The following is a 14498-nucleotide window of genomic DNA, read 5'->3' on the forward strand; positions in this document are numbered from 1 at the left end:
ATAAAAAAAACTCCTAACAAAGAAGACAGAATCAGTGGATTGAGGGAATCCATCCAAATGCACATTCATACGTATACATACATACATACATATATGCAAATTTATAATATTAAGCAATTAGGTTTCAATGAAATGGAATTGGTTAAATATATATGAAATCATCATTATAAATACACTCACGACACTTGTGTGTGTGCGAGTTTAAATTTACAAACAAAATGATTCACACAAAAATAGCCAAGATATCTTGTTGTTCCCACCCTACCCCCTCCAACCGCTTCACCACTTCTCCTAATTTTCTTAGCAGAGTAGTCACAGCTGTCATTTGTATGTATGCATATATGTACAAACATACATATGTACATAGGATTTATAAATCATTAATTTTCATGCAACATATACTTTTTTTGGACATACATATATGTACACATATATGTATTCACCCACACCCACCACTCGCAATACAACTACAAACACAGAAAATGCAGTTCCAGTCACTCAGACTGCCTGACGCGGAGCCCAACCCAAATTACATTGATACCAGGCACTTGGGGCAGCGTTGAGGCGCACAAATATGTAAATTATTTATATTACACTCACCTTTTCTTTTTGCACAAGAACTTAAATATCACCGTGATTTTTTTTATTATTTGTTAATACGACAGCGAACGGATAGACACAGAAACGACCGGCAAATTGTGACAGCTGGTGACTAGTGTTGGCAAATAATCGGGAGAAATAGCGGGGAATTGAGAAACTTTAGTGTTAGAAGTTGCAAAATAGTGTAAGTGAAAAAAGTGTTGACAATCGGGTAGTTGTTTATTGGCGCCATTTTAAAATGAGAAATGTCGAAATAGTGACGAAGACAATTAATTCACCAAGTATGTAATTTAAGTATATTAAAAGCTGTATAATTTGACCGTGTCTTAAAAAGAAATAAATAATAAACATTTTCCGATGCACTGTATTAGACTTTTTTTTTAATTTATTCATTTATTTTTGTCTGTAACATTTGAATTTCAAGCATCGAATTTTCAAATATTAATTCAAAATAATTTTAACAAACATTTTGAATTCATTTTGCTTAACATTAATTTCAAACTTAATATATTTTTCAGCTTTTTCCATGCTTAGAGCCAACCACATCAATTTAAGATAATCTATATTGCAATTTTGTTACAAAAGTTGTTATATTTATAAAATATTCGATATATCGATAGTGCCATCAATAGTTTCGCCAGCTCTACCCCCCACCGCAACCCGACACCACGTTATCGAGAGGGCAAGAATTTACGGCGAGATGGCAAAAATTTACGGCGAGAGAGCAAGAATTTACGGCAAAAAGCTACCGCGAAAAAGCAAAAAGCTAAAAGGATAAACATTTAAACATTTTAAACACGAATGATTTTAATAAATGAATAGAGGTAATATTATACATAAGTTATTAGAACTGTGTCAATAAGGAAACCGATGGTAAAATTTTATACTTTTGCTGCAAATAAAAACTAATGGCAAAAGGATATAACTTATCCATTCATAGAGAGCTGGATAAGTAAGAACTGTTGAAGAAAATGAACAAATATAATTAACTAGCAAACCCGGCGAACTCCGTTTTGCCACCAGATGGATTCGTTTCTTGTAACATTTCGTTTGGGGATTAAAAGATGAAGACAAATTATTTTTTTGTTTGATATTTGAAAAGGAAAAATTTTATTTCATTTCACAACAGTAATGAATTCATTTCGATTACAAAAATGTAATTTAGTTTAACTTCTCTAATTAAAAAATGAAAGTGAATTCAAAGTGAATCAATGCGTGTCCCTTTCATTGAAGTGCTTTTTAATAAACCACATTTTTTGTTTTTTGATCTGACGTTAACACAAACAAAGCGGATGGTTTCCCAACTCATGAACACGCAACGTATAGCTGCCCATATGAAAAACAATGATTTTCTAAATTTATCCCGCAAACACTAAGCGATTGGCCTTGCGACTTGTTAATTGTCATTGCGAACCCAGGGCGAACCGGAAATTGCAAACGTTTGAAGTCAAACGGAAGATCAGTCGGAATTCAAGCATTGATCCTCAATCAGAATCAATCCTTCAGTGTAGATTTCATCGATTATTTGCATGTCGGGATTATTTGTTCGAATACGCCAGTGATGCAAGATATCTTTACATATGTCGTGTTTGTATGTATTTGTTCCATAACTGAATTGGTTGTGAAGGGAAACATGTGGTGATGATAATTGCGAACAGCGTTCGTATTTGGTGCGCTTTTGATAAAACAACTGAATCCGCAAGTGTTAGGTCTCCATATGGATTGTTTTCCAGCATTTGACATGCTTCTCGATATGTTTGGCATTGGTGGCCATTCACAGTTTTCAAATGCGCAAATGATTTTGCTCCAGGTACATTTACCAACCTTGTTTGCGGCGTTGGAATTTCTTTGTTGATTGATTCCAAGTGTAATACTTGGGCACTTCAACGTAAATCAGCGTTGCGACGCGTCGCTGCGAATGGATCCGATTCACACACTGCAAAGAAGCTACATAGTCAATGTTGTCGATGGTGGTCTCTCAGCTCGTTGTGACGCATTATCCTCAGTAAAGTAAACTCTTTGTCCATTTTCCAAATGCACTGCTAAATGTACAATTGTGGGATATCTTTCATGAATTTTAAATGAGAATAATCGCCACATTACTTCATTAGTACTGACGTATCTGCCCATTTGGAAGTTGCTGATTTCGTCATTCGCATTTTCCGACGCAATACCAAACACAGCCATGTCGCTGCCTTTTGTGACGTACTTGCACAAATATTCGACTGATTTGGCCGAATGACAACACTCAACATGTGCTCCGAAAAAGTGATAGCAGCGGGCAATATGGTACAATGAATTAAATTTCCGATCTCAATCTCTTGATTTTGAACGTCGACGGTAAACTGTATATCCATCGTTCCCTGTGACCGTTTCAGCAACTAATGGGTTGGGGATATCATTTTTGCATTTTCTATCAGCCATGCAAGGCGATAATGGATTTAATGCGCCGCACGGTCCATGGACCATCTGTGTCGTCACAATGTCGTGCAGATGGGGATCAGTGACTGGATCAGGAATTTCTGCTGATATGATGTCATCCACTTCATTTGAATGTAATTTGTTCAGCAACCAAATTAGGATATGTGACATATGGACAAGGAGTTGTGCTACACCAGAGGAAATTTTAACTTCGTGATCAAGCTTTGTAATAATAATGTTACCATATCTAAGAAACAGCAGGCTTAACAATGTTGGCAAATGCTTATTTTAGATTAAATTTAAATGATACATAACACTTTCTGTCAAATATATTTTCATGAAACATAAGCATTCTGATGTTATATCATCATCTTTATAAGCAATCAGGAAAAATGCTATCAATGACATTCAATTTATTTCCTTACTTAGTGACTAAGTCGCGAGTCGGCGAGACCACTTACTTACTTCATTTGTCAAACAAAGCGTCCAGCAGATTCTATGAAAAATTCTAAGACTTATTCGCCAACAAAACATATGTCTAGCACAAAATGAATTTTTAGCCCGGTTTCTTTGGGTTTGAGGTTTAATATTTTTATATTTTTAATGTATTTAAAAAAAAGGAACATATTTTTTCAAAATGTCAAAAATTTAGTAGGCATTAAAAAACTTGTCGGATTAAAGGAATTACACGAATGTTATAACTTACTAAGCTTACAGTATGTTACGAGGGTTAGATTAATTTAATTAAGTTATGATAGGAATGAGATTGAAACCGATTTATATTATGTGGAAAAAAGTTACATATATCTTTGATGGACAGAGAAAACAAATAAAATCTGATTTAAGGGTATCTACCAGAATTCTTTGTGATATCCAGAGAGCCTTAGAATCGTGAAGTATTGCCACTTGTGTGGTTGATTTAAGGCACCACACGAGGACGTGAAGCACCACTCGCCGACTTAGAAACAAATGTTGAGAACTGTCGTCAGGTCAGGTCCTATATTAGAAGGAGCCCTCTGGATAGAAAGCTTAAAACAATAAACCCCAGTCTAAATAACCACACAGCTTCTCCGAAACAAAAACTGAAAGTGCTAATAAACAAACCGAGTAAAAAGTTAAATTCAAAAGTAAAAAGTGTTAAAAATCATGAGTGAACTAAATAAGAGTGTTATTGAAAACGACGCCCCGACAAATACATATGTCCGACAGTTAAGCGTGTTAGACTCTTAGTAGGCATTGATAATAGATTCTCCTAGTATTGGTCTTCTAAAATAAATCTATGGCAACAATGTTAATTGACACCAATTCAGAAATTGGTAACACCTAGCACATGTCTATGCTAGCTTGAGTACAAATCAGAGCACAAGTATAATTGACATTCCAAATGAGTTCTCAGAAATAAAAAAACTGTTGAATTGTGGGAGAAAACTAGAATTCAGCTAACAAATAAAAAAGATTTATAAAAATGCTTAATATGCTTCGCAAAAAGTATCACCGTTCTAGATCTAGTTCGTATACAGAAACAGACAATAATTTTCAAATTGTATTTACTTGAGAAAGAAATGAACCGGGCCGAGTCTTGACGTCCGACATGATAGCAGGACGCAAACTGGCCAGTTGAGGTGCACAACAAAGATGAAAATTGAATTGGAATTTGCATCTTTTGGAACTAAAGTCGCCAATAATGCGACAAAAGTGAAAAAAAATGCAGAATCGGGATGGGTTGGAAATTGCTTCCGAACCAAAACTATTAAAACCAGCCAAAACAACAGAAACACCAGAACGAGAACAAAATCACCACAATATGACACGTTGTGTTATACTAGGAGAAATAGCAAGAGAATAAGCAGTCTCTTTTGAACCCAACGAGATTGGGAAAATAATATTTCGTTTTAAAACGGTTCTGCCAAGGAACACGACACGCAAGTCATGAGCGAGGAAGAATATTTAAGTTTTTGATAAAAACATATATTTATTGTTAAAAAATACAGATAATGTACAGCAAAGTTATTGCAAATACCTTTTGTGTACTTTTTAACTGCAGTAACACATGAAAGTGAGTGGGAGACAGTCTGTAACCCAAATATCAAATATAGGATTTTTCATCAGATAAATAGAAATTATTACCAGAGGCGGCTGGAGTCCGAATTTAACCAATTTCAAAGCATTGCGCTCGATTCCCACAAGTTCGGGACCTGTCGCAATTTTTGATTCTTTCATCCTGTGAAAATTTTATTATTATTTCGGCACGGCAAAATCTTAGCCATGGTGGATGGTCGCCAGTGGAAATCGGGCTTTAAATACCGAATTTCCCACTTTAAATTTAAAGCGTTTTTTGCATTTAAGAGCCGAATCCGTTCACTTTAAGTTGAAAGTTCGGATTTGCTCACTTTATTTAAATATAAAGACATTTAATGTTGTCTAAGTGGCCCAGTCATTTAGTCAACTGAACAACGAGGATCCGGGTTCGAATCCCAGGCTAGTGTATGGATGTAGTTTTCGTCTAAGCCGAAGGCCTTAGTTGCCAGTGCTTGTAAAATATAGTTAGGTTGATAGTTTATAACTATATCCTATACTTTAATAATAATAATAATAATAAAGACATTTAAAACGCTTTCTCACATTTGTGAATGAATAATCTTGGAATAAATTTAAGGACAAAAATTTTATATTAATGTTTTGCTTTGCTCATTACGAGACCGTTTATTTGATGCTGGATGCAACCGCCTTAAACTATGTCTTTGGGTGATCGAATTTGAATTCTGCGATTATTATTTGATGGAATTTTTATTTTAAAATAAAAAAGTTGACTTCCAGCATTGTTCAGGATATTTTTAATTTTGTTCTTGCTTTTATTTTTTTCCCTTTTTTAATTTTGTTTTTTTATTTACTTAATTTTTAGCTATGAAAGTACCCTTTTAATGATTTACCAATCGGTACCATCTAGTCCAAAATTGAAATGCCAAAGAAAAACAAAATAAAAAACCATTTCAGTCTATTTTATTTAAAACTAGTATATATACTATGTATGTATATGTATACTAGTATTAACTATGTATGTATGTACATACATATGTACATACATAGTTAAAACTATAGGTCTGGCCTTGTAAAATTTCTAAATCTCGATATGGATGTTGCAGGAACACTTACAACTTTTGGTACCATTGTAGTAGTAGATCTTAGGCTTTATTTAAAGTATTTTAGGTTACAGGCTTATATTCATTTTTATATTTATAGCCGCTTTTGCTTTTACGTCTGTCTTCTGTGCTCGTAGCCTACCGAATGAATCTCACTCTCCGTTCGTCTGTCTGTATCTCTTCTCTTTGTTCAGTGTTAATCAACGTGCATACTGCTCTGCCACAACAGTGTTAGTAATTCCAGCAGACTTATCAGTGGTCGTTAAAACTCTGGATAAATATTTAATTTGGTAAATATTTACTTAAGTTACTCGGGCCCAAAACGCGCTTAAACTACATAAATTTGATATCAGCTGCGCCTTGGCGATTTATTATGTAGTTTTTGTGTAATTAACAAAATGTTTTTTGAGCGGGGCTATAGCAGCTATTTCCGGCTAAAAGAAGCTGTCAAATTTTGAGTGTGATAGTGTTGCCAGATGCGATTGTTGAGAATAGGGCGAGCAAAAGTTTCAAAAAGTCCGCGTATTCGAGTATCCGAAATTTGGCATCTGGCAACACCTTCTCAAATTGTACAGCTTATGTTAACCGGAAATAGCTACTTTTAGCTATAGTCCCGCTAAAAACATAATTTTTCTTTTGCTAATTACACAAAAACTACATAATAAATCGCCAAGGCACACGTGGTCGTGCTCGTGGATTTTTCCTTTTCGTTTGATACCAAATTTATGTAGTTTACCCAATTTATATTTAAAAAAGCCAGAATTCCCGCTGCCCACTGTTTTTTCCCGCAATTGAACTTTAAAAAGTTCCCGTCACATTTGACGGGAAAAAGGCTAATTTGGCAACACTGCTGACAAGTAAACATTTTTTTCGCACTTGCCGACGGGACCACCTTATGTTATTTCATCATGGCTTGTACAAGAGAAGCAGACCGGAACTCTCTCCGCCAATATTAATAGACATGATTTAGAGGATAAACACTTAAACATTTTAAACACGAATAAATTTAACAAATGAATAGAGGTAATAATATAAGTTATTAGAACTGTGTCAATAAGGAAACCGATGGTAAAATTTTAAACTTTTGCTGCAAATAACAGCTTATGGCAAAAGGATCCAACTTATCCATTCATAGAGAGCTGGATAAGTAAGAACTGTTGAAGAAAATGAACAAATATAATTAACTAGCAAACCCGGCGAACTCAGTTTTGCCACCAGATGGATTCGTTTCTTGTAACATTTCGTTTGGGGATTAAAAGATGAAGACAAATTATTTTTTTGTTTGATATTTGAAAAGGAAAAATTTTATTTCATTTCACAACAGTAATGAATTCATTTCGATTACAAAAATGTAATTTAGTTTAACTTCTCTAATTAAAAAATGAAAGTGAATTCAAAGTGAATCAATGCGTGTCCCTTTCATTGAAGTGCTTTTTAATAAACCACATTTTTTGTTTTTTGATCTGACGTTAACACAAACAAAGCGGATGGTTTCCCAACTCATGAACACGCAACGTATAGCTGCCCATATGAAAAACAATGATTTTCTAAATTTATCCCGCAAACACTAAGCGATTGGCCTTGCGACTTGTTAATTGTCATTGCGAACCCAGGGCGAACCGGAAATTGCAAACGTTTGAAGTCAAACGGAAGATCAGTCGGAATTCAAGCATTGATCCTCAATCAGAATCAATCCTTCAGTGTAGATTTCATCGATTATTTGCATGTCGGGATTATTTGTTCGAATACGCCAGTGATGCAAGATATCTTTACATATGTCGTGTTTGTATGTATTTGTTCCATAACTGAATTGGTTGTGAAGGGAAACATGTGGTGATGATAATTGCGAACAGCGTTCGTATTTGGTGCGCTTTTGATAAAACAACTGAATCCGCAAGTGTTAGGTCTCCATATGGATTGTTTTCCAGCATTTGACATGCTTCTCGATATGTTTGGCATTGGTGGCCATTCACAGTTTTCAAATGCGCAAATGATTTTGCTCCAGGTACATTTACCAACCTTGTTTGCGGCGTTGGAATTTCTTTGTTGATTGATTCCAAGTGTAATACTTGGGCACTTCAACGTAAATCAGCGTTGCGACGCGTCGCTGCGAATGGATCCGATTCACACACTGCAAAGAAGCTACATAGTCAATGTTGTCGATGGTGGTCTCTCAGCTCGTTGTGACGCATTATCCTCAGTAAAGTAAACTCTTTGTCCATTTTCCAAATGCACTGCTAAATGTACAATTGTGGGATTTCTTTCATGAATTTTAAATGAGAATAATCGCCACATTACTTCATTAGTACTGACGTATCTGCCCATTTGGAAGTTGCTGATTTCGTCATTCGCATTTTCCGACGCAATACCAAACACAGCCATGTCGCTGCCTTTTGTGACGTACTTGCACAAATATTCGACTGATTTGGCCGAATGACAACACTCAACATGTGCTCCGAAAAAGTGATAGCAGCGGGCAATATGGTACAATGAATTAAATTTCCGATCTCAATCTCTTGATTTTGAACGTCGACGGTAAACTGTATATCCATCGTTCCCTGTGACCGTTTCAGCAACTAATGGGTTGGGGATATCATTTTTGCATTTTCTATCAGCCATGCAAGGCGATAATGGATTTAATGCGCCGCACGGTCCATGGACCATCTGTGTCGTCACAATGTCGTGCAGATGGGAATCAGTGACTGGATCAGGAATTTCTGCTGATATGATGTCATCCACTTCATTTGAATGTAATTTGTTCAGCAACCAAATTAGGATATGTGACATATGGACAAGGAGTTGTGCTACACCAGAGGAAATTTTAACTTCGTGATCAAGCTTTGTAATAATAATGTTACCATATCTAAGAAACAGCAGGCTTAACAATGTTGGGAAATGCTTATTTTAGATTAAATTTAAATGATACATAACACTTTCTGTCAAATATATTTTCATGAAACATAAGCATTCTGATGTTATATCATCATCTTTATAAGCAATCAGGAAAAATGCTATCAATGACATTCAATTTATTTCCTTACTTAGTGACTAAGTCGCGAGTCGGCGAGACCACTTACTTACTTCATTTGTCAAACAAAGCGTCCAGCAGATTCTACAAAAAATTCTAAGACTTATTCACCAAGAAACCATATGTCTAACATAAAATTAATTCTTAGCCCGCGAATAGACGCATAGAACTTAGTAGGCATTAAAAAACTTGCCGAATTAAAGGAATTACACGAATGTTATGACTTACTAAGTTTACATCATGTTACGAGGGTTAGATTAATTTAATTAAGTTATGATAGGAATGAGATTGAAACCGATTTATATTATGTGGAAAAAAGTTACATATATCTTTAATGGACAGAGAAAACACATAAAATCTGATTTAAGGGTATCTACTAGAATTCTTTGTGATATCCAGAGAGCCTTGGAATGGCACCACACGAGGACGTGAAGCCCCACTCGCCGACTTAGAAACAAATGTTGAGAACTGTCTTCAGGTCAGGTCCTATATTAGGAGGGGCCTCTGGCTACAAAGCTCAAAACAATAAACCCCAGTCTAACTAACCAAACAGTTTCTCCGAAAGAAAAACTGAAAGTGCTAATAAACAAAACATGTAATAAGTTAAAGTCAAAAGTAAAAAGCGTTAAAAATCATGAGTGAACTAAATAACAGTGTTATTGAAAAGGACGCCCCGACAAATACATATGTGGGGTTGGGCTGGCAACGCCGAATGGCCAGACTACCTCAGAACAGCTGTTTAACGACGGTGTGGCAAGCGATCCATATGAGACGAGGTGGCAAGCGACCCACAAAAACGACGATGTGGCAATGCTGCTACGAGACGACGAAGAAGAACTTTTGAAGACGAGCCAACGACGAGAAGACGTGTTTTAAAGAAGCATAAAAGACGAAAGACGTGTTTTAAAGATGTTTTAAAGACGAAAGACGTGTATTAAAAGAAGTAAAGAAGTGTTAAAGACGAAAGACGTTTAAAGACGAATGAGAAACGACGCTCTCATTAAAAACCTAAAGACGAAACAATTACCATTCAATTCAATCAATTTATAGTTACTAAAACCTAATTATACTCTAAAATAAAACCTATTACCATTTAACTCAATATAAATCAAACAGGACTACTTATTTCTACACAATCGGAACCTAGTCCCACACATATGTCCGAAAGTTAAGCGTGTTAGACTTAAGAGTAGGCATTGATAATAGATTCTTTAGTATTGGTCTTCCGAAAAACGTGTGTTTAGTAAAAGATTTGTAACTAAAATAAATCTAATGCAACCATGTCAATTTACACCAATTCAGAAATTGGTAACTTCTAGCACATGTCTATGCTAGCTTGAGTACAAATCAGAGCGCAAGTATAATTGACATTCCAAATGAGTTCTCAGAAATAAAAAAAACTGTTGAATTGTGGGAGAAACCTAGAATTCAGCTAATAAATAAAAAAGATTTATAAAAATGCTTAATATGTTTCGCAAAAAGTATCAAAAGGATATCAAAAACCGTTCTTCTCTCTTTTCAATTCAATTTCAATTGTATTTACCTGAGAAAGAAATGAACCGCGCCGAGTCTTGACGTTCGACGTGATAGCAAGACGCAAACTGGCCAGTTGAGAACGACAACAAAGATGAAAATTGAATTGAAATCTTTTGAAACTAAAGTCGTCTATAATGCGACAAAAGGAAAAAAAGTGCAGAATCGGGATTGGTTGGAAATTGTTCAGAACCAAAACTATTAAAACCAGCAAAAACAACAGAGTAACCAGAACGAGTACAAAATCACCACAATATGACACGTTGTGTTATACTAGGAGAAATAGCAAGAGAATAAGCAGTCTCTTTTGAACCCAACGAGATTGGGAAAATAATATTTCGTTTTAAAACGGTTCTGCCAAGGAACACGACTCGCAAGTCATGAGCGAGGAAGAAAATTTAAGTTTTTGTTAAAAACATATTTATTGTCAAAAAATACAGCTAATGTACAGCAACGTAATTGCAAATACCTCTTGTGTACTTTTTAACTGCAGTAGCACATGAAAGTGAGTGGGAGACAGTCTGTAACCCAAATATCAAATATAGGATTTTTCATCAGTTAAATGGAAGTTATTACCAGAGGCGGCTGGAGTCCGATTCTGACCAACTAAACCACCTTCAAAGCATCAAGTTTGAGTCCCACAAGCTCGGGACCCGTCGCAATTTTTGATCCTTTCATTCTGTGAAAATTTTATTATTTTCGGCACGGCGAAATCTTAGGGATGGTGGATGGTCGCCAGTGGGATTCGGGCTTTAAATACCGAATTTCCCACTTTAAATTTAAAGCGTTTTTTGCATTTAAGAGCCGAATCCGTTCACTTTAAGTTGAAAGTTCGGATTTGCTCACTTTATTTAAATATAAAGACATTTAAAACGCTTTCTCACATTTGTGAATGAATAATCTAGGACAAAAATTTTATATTAATGTTTTGCATTGCTCATTACGAGACCGTTTATTTGATGCTGGATGCAACCGCCTTAAACTATGTCTTTGGGTGATCGAATATGAATTCTGCGATTATTATTTGATGGAATTTTTATTTTAAAATAAAAAAGTTGACTTCCATTTTTAATTTTGTTCTTGCTTTTATTTTTCCCTTTTTTAATTTTGTTTTTTTATTTACCTAATTTTTAGCTATGAAAGTACCCTTTTAATGATTTACCAATCGATACCAGATAGTCCAAAATTGAAATGCCAAAGAAAAACAAAATAAAAAACCATTTCAGTCTATTTTATTTAAAACTAGTATATATACTATGTATGTATATGTATACTAGTATTAACTATGTATGTATGTACATACATATGTACATACATAGTTAAAACTATAGGTCTGGCCTTGTAAAATTTCTAAATCTCGATATGGATGTTGCAGGAACACTTACAACTTTTGGTACCATTGTAGTAGTAGATCTTAGGCTTTATTTAAAGTATTTTAGGTTACAGGCTTATATTCATTTTTATATTTATAGCCGCTTTTGCTTTTACGTCTGTCTTCTGTGCTCGTAGCCTACCGAATGAATCTCACTCTCCGTTTGTCTGTATCATGGTGAAATAAGTACTTATTTCATCATGGGTCTGCATGTCTTTCTTCTCTTTGTTCAGTGTTAATTAACGTGCTTACTGATCTGCCACAACAGTGTTGGCAATTCCAGCAGACTTATCGGTGGTCGTTAAAACTCTGCAACGAAAATTCTGGCCAGATTGGACAGAAATTTTTGGCACGTTGAACAATTTTTAATTAAATGTTGGTTATTTCTGTTTGTGAATGGTAATTGTTTTCCAATGAAGGACAAATTTTCAAAGTTGCATTCGCAAAATATCGATAAAAGGTCAATCAAACCGCTTGAGATAGGAACGTCGGACTCGCACCTCTGATTGGAGTTGGCATCCTTTGCTCGATGTTCGCCACTTTCGCTCGATGTCGGATTCGAATCTGGTATTATCGAACAAGTTTGTGGCATGTCGCAATTTTTGATGTCTTTTTCCTGTGAAAATTATTCTATATTATTTATTTATCATTATTTTGCATCTTGGTTTTTTAAATTTGTTAAACACTGAATGAATAATGAAAACCGCCGTTGAAAATAAGTGTTGGCAACAAAACCAAATTATTTTAATAAAAACGTTTGTAAAATCTATTTTGTACTTAAATAATTTAAATTTATAGTCCACCCGGGTTGAGGTGTACGAACAGTTTAAAGACTTCACCGCCAAAAGTGAATAAAAACCTTGATCTGATCTTAATCATTTTAAACTTTATTTATATTAAAAAAGTTGAATAAAGAGGTCAAAGATTGAAGATTAAAAAATGAGAAAAAGTTTCTGCGTATAGATTTATCGGAGACCTTTCATTTTTAACGGTCGGTACTAGAAAATTTCCCTCGGGGAAAATAGCCAGCATAACCAGCAGTCATCAGTGAGGTCAATCTCGGCGTAACTCACCGGACTGCAGTGGAAAGCTTTAAAAGTGAACTTTGAGCTTACGAAGTCCTGCACGAAATGGTGATGCCATTTGTCGTCGTATTGGAGCGACACTGAAGTTAATTGTTTGCTTCGACGGTGGCGACACCCGCGACAAATGTCAAATTTAAAAAAAATTAACAAATCGAAACACTAAAAAAAAATAAGTTTTTTAATGCAGTTTCAAACTACAGACTAAAAGTTGCATCCTGTTCCATTGTTTTTTTTTTCTTTCCAATTTGGCAAAAAGTGCATTCATGGCCACCTGCCAGCAGCCTTTGACCCCAAGTTGGAACCCAACAAAATGTCAAAACGCCACTTGAAGTCGGTTTTTATTTTTATCCCTTTTTGGCCGCTTTTTTTTATACTCTACACGAGAGAGTATAATCATTAAGGTCAAGAGGATGCAGTGAAAGTAAATCAAACCAGCAAACTAGTCACATTTATGATATGATATTTTGATTCTTGTGTAAAGTATTGATCTTTAAAGTCAATATACACTATCTGATATCGTGTGTTAGTGTATAGAGTATAGAGGAATTTGAATATAGCTATAGAAATCTCGGTTTAGTTTTTTCTGTCCTTTGTGTGTGGCAGTTTTTCTGCATGGTTGTTCTTCTGGTTAGTTGGATGATTTTTGTTTCCCCCATTTTTTGGTGTTTTTGTTGGCAACAATTTGAAAACTCCCTCGCACTGACCAAAACGCAATGCGCATAATGGGTCATGGGTGGGATGGGATGGCTTTGAGGGGACGGTAGGTGACCACAGTTGGTCGCCACGACTTCTTTTGCATAAAAGTCGCCATGGAGTCCCATGTCAACGTTTCAGCTCAAATTCAAACTCCGAGTTGGGGGACCTCAGCCAAATAAAGCCAAAAGCCATTTGCCTGGTGTTGGACCAAGTTTGATTTTTGCATAATAATTTCCATTATTAAAGTACTAAAATTGTTGCTATACACCCTTTTCACTTTCGTACACCTTTATTTTGTTGTTGTTGTTGGTTATCAACTAATCTTCGATTAGTGAACGATTTCCTTTTTCAGATTTTATGTTTGAATTTTGCCCATTTACTTGGCCTTCTGCCTGTGATTTCCAGCACATTAGGCAGCTATTATTTGGCTAATTTTGCATCTTTTGGCCATATAATTTACACAAAATAACACACGATTGCACACTCACTCATACACAAAAAAACACAGACACACATACGCACATACGCCTGGGCATGTGACTATGCAATTGTTGCCAGATTTCCATTTGAATTTGGTAAAAATATTCGCGCAACACTCATACGCCATGTTGCTCCCTGCTGGT

This window comes from Drosophila willistoni (assembly GCF_018902025.1).
Source record: "Drosophila willistoni isolate 14030-0811.24 chromosome 2R unlocalized genomic scaffold, UCI_dwil_1.1 Seg167, whole genome shotgun sequence".
Classification (NCBI taxonomy): domain Eukaryota; kingdom Metazoa; phylum Arthropoda; class Insecta; order Diptera; family Drosophilidae; genus Drosophila; species Drosophila willistoni.